The following is an 8,488-nucleotide window of genomic DNA, read 5'->3' on the forward strand; positions in this document are numbered from 1 at the left end:
TGAGGAACTCTGTATTAGAATAAAACTGGCACCTAGGCCCAGTTTAAAAGTTCAGATCCATACTTTAATCATCCAAGGTTTTATCGCTCCCCTGCTCTGGTTTTTTTCCTCCTTCTCTTTGTAGGGCTTCCAGCTCTATCAATCCTAGCCTCTACCAGTGTTGTGGTGAGTTTCATTTACAACTACATTTTATAACACTTGAAACCACCCCCCGTATAGACCAGGGGCTACAGAAGGGTACTTGTGTTCCAAGAACCTGAGCTGAGGAATTAAACAAGGTTCTCCCATTTGGCAGCAGTGACAGCAAGTTTCCAAGCTTGCTGTTGAACATGTTAGTTGTGGGAAACATTTATGGAAAAGTTTATTTTTTAAGAACATAAAAATAGCCATCCTGGGTCAGAAAATAAATCCAAGCCCAGTATCCTGTTTCCAACAATGGGCAAACCAGGTTCCAAGTATCTGGCAGAAACCCAAAGAGTAGCAACATTGAGATTGTGATGTCGTCATAATGCCTCATTCCACCAATGCCTAAGAGCCAACCACATCAGTGATGTCACAATGGTTTAATTGCCCTGTAGTTGGCTCACATAAGAGTTGCCGTACTGGGACAAACCGAAGGTCCATCAAGACCAGTATCCTGTTTCCAACAGTGGCCAATCCAGGTTACAAGTAACTGGCAGAAACTTAGATAGTAGCATGCTATCTGTCTCTGGACAAGCAGTGGTTTCCCTCCATGTCTGTCTCAATAGCAAACTTTTTTTAAACCCAAATATGCTAATCACTGTTAACTACTTCCTCTGGCAACGATTTTGATTTGGTTTTGGGGTTTTTTGGGTTGGTTTGTTTTTTTGGGGTTTTTTTTTTTTGCTGAAAATTTCACTACATGGTAATTGGTAGCACAGACTGAACTCCATCAAATTCCTTGAATGATGCCATAGTCCAGACCATAACCCGGAAATGGCTCTGAAAGTTCTGCAAAGTAAGAAGAACCAACGGGAACTACAATGCAAAAATCAAACCAAAACTGCAGGAATTTATTTAATAAAAATCATAAAAGCATGGTATTTAAAAAAACAAAACCAAAAACCCCAAGGAAAATTGTATACAAAGATTGGTTCTTGTGGTAAAGCATAACGGTACGCGCCTTGTACATTTTCTGCAATTTTGGTTTTGGTTTTTGTGAAATTTCTGCTCAATTCAAAATGTTTGTATTACACTTTTCAAAACAAATGCTTACAAAAGTTATAAAACAAACAAGAAAATCCATTAAGATCTACAAAAATAATTTATCCTGCCCTGCCCCGCCCCTTCCTTCAGGGGAGATATGAGAGATATCTATAAAATACTGAGTGGAGGTGTGAATTGCTTGTTTACTCCTTCCAAAAATACTATAACTAGGGGACATGTGATGAAGCTAAGTTGTAGATTGAAAACAAATCAGAGAAAATATTTCTTCACTCGATTTGTAATTAAATTCTAGAATGTGGTGAAAGCAGTTAGCTTAGCAGGTTTTAAGAAAGGTTTGGATAATTTCATAAGAAGTCCATAAGCCATTGTTAAGATGGATTTGGGAAAATCCACTGCTTATTCCTAGGATAAACAGCATAAAATCTGTTTTATTCTTTGGGATCTTGCCAGGTACTTGTGACGTGGGTTGGCCACAGTTGGAAACGGGATACTGGATTTGATGGACCTTTGGTTTGTCCCAGTATAGCAATTCTTGTTGTTTTTCCTCTTTCGGATGCTCTTGGAGGGACAACTATCAAAACTGCTCCTCAGCAGAATTAGCTTAGCTGTTCAAAAAGACATTTTAAAAGGCTGATGGAAGGAGAGAGAATCCAAGAAAGCACTATAATTTATCTCCTGAGGACAAGTTTCTTCCCTTGGTTTGATTGGAGACCTTGAGATGGTACAACATGTTTTAGCTTGGCTGCCAAATAGATACACAGTTTAAATTCTTGGTAACTGGACCTAACTGCATATAGGGAGCTTAACTATGAGAAAGGGGATGAGGGTTCACATGTTCTAGCAGCTCTGTTTTGCATAATCTGGAGTTTTCCCAGATCTTTTAGCAATCCTGTATGAATGGAATTGCAATAATCTAGGCAGAGCTGCCTAATCACTTGTGTCATTGTTGCTTAAGGACTAAGGAGGGTCTCAAATGCTGCCTTTAGTATATTAGCCAAATGTTTGTGCAAGTCCAGGAGAACCCCAAACTTCTAATCTCTGGTACCAATGCAGAATCTGTTCTTGTATCCTGAATTTAATATAGGATTTGTTATGAATTGCGCCCTACCCACGTTTCTTGTCTTCCTTATTTGGTCTCATCCTGTGCTTGGCAGCTCACTCTATGAGAATTTCCATACATCTACCCATAAACTTCATGGTCTCTTGCCATCTACTGCCCTGCAGGATCATAATCTGAATATCATCGCCTCAGGCCTTACTGAGAGACCTGAGAAATATCATGGCTTCCTCCCACTTGGTCTGAGTGGAGCTTGTGTATATTTCAGTCTAGTCTGGTCTGTCATGGAGATAGATTTTAAATAAAATTGGAATAAGTGGGACATCCATGTCCATGGAGTCAAATTAGCAATCTCCTCCTTCTCTCAAACTCTCTGCAGCTGCTCAGCAAGAAAAGCAGGATTAATCATGTTCTCCCCATCCCCACTGAACACTGTCCACAGTCATCCAAGTCAAAAGCAGCTGTTTCTCTGTGACTCATTATCCATTACATATCATCTGTAAGGGACCACAGAGTTGGCTCTAGTTTGAACCCCTTTTGAAAGCTCAGTTGGACTACATCTAAAGCATTCATGATTGTGAGAAAAAGCTTCAACTGAGACATAACTTGTGATTCAATTGCTTTCACCAGAGCAGAAAGAATTGATACAGGTCAATGGTTTTAACATAGCATGGGATCCAAATAATTCATCACATTGGCTATTTTCCACATTCCAGGGTAATAAACTCGGGAAAGCAACTGATTGTTACTTGAACAAAAGCTGTTGACGTTTCCTGAAGTCCTTCAAAAATCCACCCTGACCACTATCTGAGGAAAAGTGCCTTTTGCCAGCCGTTTCAACACCACCTCATCTTCCCATCGATGCTTTTTTCCTTGAATCAAATTAGGGCTGATATCCTTCCCCAGTCTTCTGAATCTTAACAGCCTTTGCATTAATACCTTAATAACTTGGATGTTTATCTTTTTCTCTCTTCATTCCTCAGCTATTACTGGTGAAGGACTTCTTTTCTCATAGGCAACACTTTCAATGGGCTGTACAGGTGGAATGTTTTCATCATTACTCTATCTGGACCATATTCATTTAATTTCATTTAATAAACTTGTATACCGTAAATTATGTCTAAACAGTGTACATAAAACATGCATTGCTAAATTAACATCAGGGAGAACAAAAATCACTGGTAGAACTCCTTGAGGAAGCCTTGTTAAAGGGGTCCTGACTATAAGACGTTAAGAATCTGATGTTTTGGGAGGTGGGAGGCAGAGAACTGCTCTTCTGTTAATTATAAAAAGTTTCATATTTATTTTGTAGACTTCCAAGGTGCCATAAAATCTGTTTCACCCTTAGGTGGCTGGTTGTCATTGCTAGTCTTCTGATCTATCTTGCATCTGCATATGATGGCAAACATTTATAACTTGAAAAAACAAATTCTTAATGGATAACATCCTTCCCATGTTTTAATGGCTGATTTAGTACTTGGCATTATCTGAAGTATCAGATTGAGGGAAGTCAGCTGCAGTTCCCTAAATTAATGAGCAGGGAAGCAAGTTAATATTCATGGACACAGCTGCCACATAAAGATAAAACAATGGTTATCCTCTCACTCTGTTTAGGACCACTTTTAATATGGTGCCCTAGACATTGATGGATAATTGTCAATTTAACATTCAGGCTTTATCCCAGGACAAGCAGGTAGCATATTCTTAACGCATGGGTGACGTCACCGACGGAGCCCCGGTACGGACACTTAACTAGAAAGTTCTAGTTGGCCACACCGCGCATGCGCGAGTGCCTTCCCGCCCGACGGAGGAGTGCGTGGTCCCCAGTTTCTTCGTTTCTGCGGAGCGAAGAAGACACATGTGTTTTCAACGGCCGTTGAAAAATCAGTTTCTGCCTTCCCGCTCGCGTAATTTTTCGTTTTTTTTCTCTATTTTCCCTTCGGGTTACTTCTCTTTTTATTTAAAAAAAAAACTCGGTTTTCTTTATTTTTTCAGGCCGGCCCCGGCGGGGCCTGTTGCCATCATACAGGCCTCCGTCTTTGATTTTGCGGAGGCCGTGTTTCCCTTCATGCCCCCTCAGCCGGGCTTTAAGAAGTGCCAGCGGTGTGCACGCCCGATCTCTCTCACCAACCCGCACAATTGGTGCCTGCAGTGCTTGGGTCCGGATCATCGGGCTTGCACCTGCACCCGCTGTGCTACTCTTAAAAAGCGCACATTGAAAAATAGGCAGATCCAGCAAAATATTCTTTTCGGTACCAGATCTGCCATGGAACCTGCCGCGACGTCGACAGCACCTCAAAAGTCGGCACCGACTACTTCGACGCCACCGGATCCTTCTTCAGGGTCACTGGCCCCAGGTAAGCCGGCTAAGAAGCCTTCCACTTCCCTTGAGCGCCCTCCTACCACGGCTGCGACTCCGGTCCTCCCGGCACCGCGCCGACCCCATAAACGCTCCGCTCAGATATCGGTGAGTGCCTCGTCATCGGCCTCCTCATCGCCGGAGCGTGGAGCGGCACCTATGGTACCGTAGAAGAAAAAAGCGGTACCGGTGCCTCCCCTGGAAGACCGCATCGCGGCCATACTCCAAGCCCAATTGCACGAGCAGCTGCAGCAGCAACTCCAGCACCTGTTGCCGGCGATGTTGGCCCCACACCTTCCGGTACCAGACCGGTCCGAGCCTCGCACGATCCCATCTGTGTCGACCCCCTCGGTACCGCTTAACACTTCCATTCCAGTGCTTTCGGCTGAACCACACCGTTCCCATCCTACGGTGCAGGCCCGCTCTGATGCCAACCCTTCCCGGTACCCAGAACGGCGCCGGTCTTCCTCTCCCGGTACCGCCTCGGTACGCTGCGGCAAGTCTCTCTCCAAGACCCGCCCATGCCGAGCCCTCCACACCGACGTCCCGCTGTGCGCACCCTGACATCAGGGACCCGGATTTATGGGAAGAATCCCCGCCCGGTACCGAGGAAGATGCTTCGTCGACAGACGAGGAACCCTCGGTGGCTGATACTGGTTCAAAACCCGAACAGTCCTCTTTCACCAAATTCCTCAGGGAGATGTCGGCGGCTCTTTCCATTCCCTTAGAGTCCGACTCTAAAAAGTCCCAGGCTTTTCTCGATGCCCTAGACTTTGAGCAACCTCCCAAGGAATTCCTTAAGTTACCCGTCCACGACATCCTACGGGAAACTTTTTACAAAAATTGGGAGAACCCCCTCACTGTCCCCGGGGCCCCTCGCAAACTGGATAGCTTGTACCGGGTCATTCCGATCCCAGGGTTTGACAAGCCTCAATTGCCCCATGAATCTCTCCTGGTGGAGTCCACCTTAAAGAAAACTCAGGGCTCCAGTGTCTATGCCTCCACCCCTCCTGGCAGAGAGGGGAAAACTATGGATAAGTTTGGCAAGCGCCTTTTCCAGAATGCGATGCTGGCCAACAGGGCAAATAATTACACCTTTCACTTCTCCTTCTACATGAAGCATCTGGTGCAACAACTCTCCTCCTTACAAAAATACATCCCTGAACTTAAGGTCCCTCTCTTCCAACAGCAAATTTCCAGTCTGCTCCAACTCCGGAAATTCATGGTACGCTCCATTTATGACTCGTTTGAGCTGACCTCTCGAGCATCTGCCATGGCTGTTGCCATGCAGCATCTGGCCTGGCTGAGGGTTTCTGACCTAGACATCAACCATCAAGACCGCCTGGCTAATGCACCTTGTCTTGGTGATGAACTCTTCGGGGAGTCCCTGGACTCAACAACCCAGAAACTCTCGGCACACGAGACCAGTTGGGATACTCTGGTGAAACCTAAAAAGAAGACTCCGCCTGCTCGCCCCTACAGACAGCAGTCTTCCTACCAGCGCAAGTTCTCGGCCAGACCTCTCAACCCGCCACAACAGCAGCCTCGCCGACCTCGTCACCAGCATCAAACTCAGGCTCGCTCCCAGTCTCACCAACCTGCCAAGCCTCTCCCTCCATCAAAACCATCTCAACCCTTTTGACTCTTTTCTCCAGGGCATGTCCAGTCTCCCACCATCATTGCCTCTTCCTCAGCCTATCGGAGGACGTCTCCAACTTTTCCTCAGCTGTTGGGAGGTCATCACATCAGACCAGTGGGTCCTCAACATCATTCGCCACGGCTACTCTCTCAACTTTCAACTCTTCCACCAGACAGTCCTCCCATAGAGTCTGCTTTCCACTCCTCCCAATCCTCCCTCCTCCTGAGGGAAGTCCACTCCCTCCTTCTTCTCAACGCCATCGAAGAGGTACCCTCAGACCAAAGGGGTCAGGGATTCTACTCCCGCTACTTCCTGGTTCCCAAGAAGACAGGAGACCTCCATCCCATCCTCGATCTCCGGGACCTCAACAAGTGTCTGGTCAAGGAAAAGTTCAGAATGCTCTCCCTTGCCACGCTTTACCCTCTTCTCTCTCAACACGACTGGCTATGTTCCCTAGACCTCAAAGAGGCCTACACTCACATTCCAATCCATCTGACTTCACGTCGCTACCTCCGATTTCAGATACAGCACCGCCACTATCAGTACAAAGTGTTACCCTTTGGCCTCGCATCATCGCCCAGAGTGTTCACCAAGTGTCTTATTGTGGTGGCGGCCTTTCTCAGGTCTCACAACCTCCAGGTGTTCCCCTACTTGGACGATTGGTTGGTGAAAGCACCTACGTCTCCACTTGTGCTACAAGCCACTCAGCACACCATCTCCTTCCTCCATCTCCTGGGGTTCGAGATCAACTACCCCAAGTCGCATCTGCTTCCCACACAGCGACTTCAGTTCATTGGAGCCGTTCTTAACACCACTCTGATGAGGGCGTTTCTCCCCTCCGACCGCCAACGGACCCTGCTCCACCTCTGCCGTCAGGTGCTCCTTCATCACTCCATTCCAGCTCGGCAGATGATGGTCCTCCTGGGCCACATGGTCTCGACGGTCCATGTGCTTCCTCTGGCGCGACTCCACCTCAGGACACCTTAATGGACTCTAGCCAACCAATGGTCACAGACCACGGATCCTCTTTCTCATCCCATTTCTGTGACATCGTCTCTTCAGCAATCTCTTCAATGGTGGTTGAACTCCTCCAATCTTTCCAGGGGTCTACACTTTCATCTACCCCCTCACTCCATGATCATAACCACAGATGCCTCTCCCTATGCATGGGGAGCTCACCTGGGAGATCTTCGCACCCAGGGACTCTGGACCCCTCAGGAGCGTCAACATCACATCAATTTCCTGGAACTCAGGGCCATGTTCTATGCTCTCAAGGCCTTCCAGTACCTTCTCTACCCTCAGGTTCTTCTCCTGTGCACAGACAACCAAGTCGCCATGTACTACATAAACAAGCAAGGCGGCACCGGATCTCCCCTCCTCTCTCAGGAGGCCATCCGCATCTGGACCTGGGCCACGGCCCACAGTCTCTTCCTCAAGGCTGTCTATATCCAGGGCGAACAGAACTCCCTGGCCGACAATCTCAGCCGCATCCTTCAACCTCACGAGTGGACTCTGGATCCTCCCACACTCCGCTCCATCTTTGCTCGGTGGGGCACTCCTCAGGTGGACCTCTTTGCAGCTCCTCACAAACATCAGCTGCCCCATTTCTGTTCCAGACTCTTCTCTCCTCATCGTCTGGCCCCGGATGCATTCCTGCTCAACTGGACGGATCGGTTCCTCTATGCCTTTCCTCCACTGCCTCCGATGTTGCGGACGTTATTCAAACTCCGCAGGGACAGAGCCACCATGATTCTTATCGCCCCTCGGTGGCCTCGCCAACATTGGTTCTCCCTCCTGCTCCAGCTAAGCTCCAGAGAACCCATTCCTCTCCCTGTGTTTCCTACTCTACTTACACAGCAGCATCAGTCTCTACTGCATCCCAATCTGTCCTCGCTCCACCTGACAACTTGGTTTCTCTTGGGCTGACCTCTCCAGAGAATCTGTCTCAGCCTGTCCGTCGTATTTTGAATGCCTCCAGGAAACCGGCCACCCTCCAATGTTACCATCAGAAGTGGACCCGGTTCTCCTCTTGGTGTCTACTACATCACCACGATCCCACCTCATTGGCGGTGGAAACTGTACTAGACTATTTGCTCTCTCTGTCCGACGCTGGCCTCAAGTCTACCTCAATCAGAGTCCACCTCAGTGCCATCACTGCGTTTCATGAGCCTATCCTCGGAAAACCTCTCACAGCTCATCCCCTGGTTTCCCGGTTCATGAGAGGCCTCTTCAATGTCAAACCACC

This window comes from Geotrypetes seraphini, chromosome 11 (genome assembly GCF_902459505.1).
Source record: "Geotrypetes seraphini chromosome 11, aGeoSer1.1, whole genome shotgun sequence".
NCBI classification, from domain to species: domain Eukaryota; kingdom Metazoa; phylum Chordata; class Amphibia; order Gymnophiona; family Dermophiidae; genus Geotrypetes; species Geotrypetes seraphini.